Below are 1325 nucleotides of genomic sequence, written 5' to 3'. Positions count from 1 at the left end.
TCGAACTGTTTTTTTTATTATTATGTATTTTAATTTTATGCATCAGCCATGGGTTTCCCCTGTCCTCCCCCCTCCCGCCCCAACCCCTACCTTCCCCCCAGCCCCTTCCCTCCATTCCCATGTCCTCCAGGACCAAGACACCCCTGGGGACTCATTTAAACCTGGTGGATTCAGTACAGGCAGGTCCAGTCCCCTCCTTCCAGACTGAGCAAAGTGTCCCTGTGTAAGCCCAAGGTTCCAAACAGCCAGCTCATACATTAAACCATTTTCTTAAAGAGACTTACACCACTGCCAGAGATCTTGAATAGCCTCCTGGTCAGTCATCCAGGAGCAATTCTTCACACAATTAATGAACTTGGCTTCCATTTTGGGAAGAGAACCACATTTTTCTATACTTGCTTGCATTTTTGCCTTAATGTCTTCTACAGAACTAGGTCCTTTTGGTGTTTTAGGAGGTTTTTTTTTTTTTTCCTGTTTTTTGAAAGACTCGACCTCTTGATCTTGGTGTTGATGGTTTTAAGTCTTTTCCATTTTGGTTTGATTTTTGTGCAGTTTTGGCTGGGGTATCTTGTACAGAATTCTTCAGTGGAGCTTTTACTTCAGCTTCCTCATCATCAAAACCATCATCATCATCATTATCATCATCATCTTTATCATCCTCATCATCTTCAACAAGTTTTACTTTTTTCTGGGGAGCCTTGTTACCGCCTCCAGGAGCAGATCGTTTTCCAGACATACTTAAGAGTTTTACATCCTCCTCATCTTTATCTTCTGACTCTGCATCTTCCTCTGCAGCTACTAGGTGCTGTCCACTAATGTGCACAGTTCCTGAACCACACTTCAACCTTAAGACCACAGGTGGTGTAATGTCAAAGCCCCCAAGAGAAACTGTTGGTTGTACAGACATTTTCAAAGTTGCCAGTGTTACTTTAATTGGACTGCCTTCATAGTTCATTGCTTCTGCCTCTATGATGTGTAACTCGTCTTTTGCCCCTGCCCCTAATCTAACCGTTCTTAGTGATAACTCATGTTCATTCTCATCATTATCCACCTTAAAGGACGAAACTGCCTACTGCTCCTCAGAACAGACACGCAGACGGAATCACGCCAGGGATAATCTGAGGTGGGTTTTTTGTTTTTGTTTTTGTTTTTTTTTTTCTGACACAGGGTTTCTCTGAGTAGTTTTGGTGCCTGTCCTGGATCTCGCTCTGTTGACCAGGCTAGCCTCGAACTCACAGAGATCTTCCTGACTCTGCCTCCCGAGTGCTGGGATTAAAGGCGTGTGCCACCACTGCCGCCCGGCAATCTGAGGTCTTAAAAGTACA

At 44.2% G+C, this 1325-nt stretch overlaps 1 pseudogene; it reads right to left on the bottom strand.

Moving 5' to 3' along the window:
* Positions 1-270: 270 nt before the first annotated feature.
* On the bottom strand, positions 271-1033 carry LOC118569104 (annotated as a pseudogene).
* Between the last annotated feature and the right edge of the window lie 292 nt (positions 1034-1325).

This window comes from Onychomys torridus, chromosome 17, assembly GCF_903995425.1.
Source record: "Onychomys torridus chromosome 17, mOncTor1.1, whole genome shotgun sequence".
In the NCBI taxonomy this organism is placed as follows: domain Eukaryota; kingdom Metazoa; phylum Chordata; class Mammalia; order Rodentia; family Cricetidae; genus Onychomys; species Onychomys torridus.
Note: the sequence above shows the minus strand (reverse complement) of the source record. Positions and strands in the feature narration are given on the sequence as shown.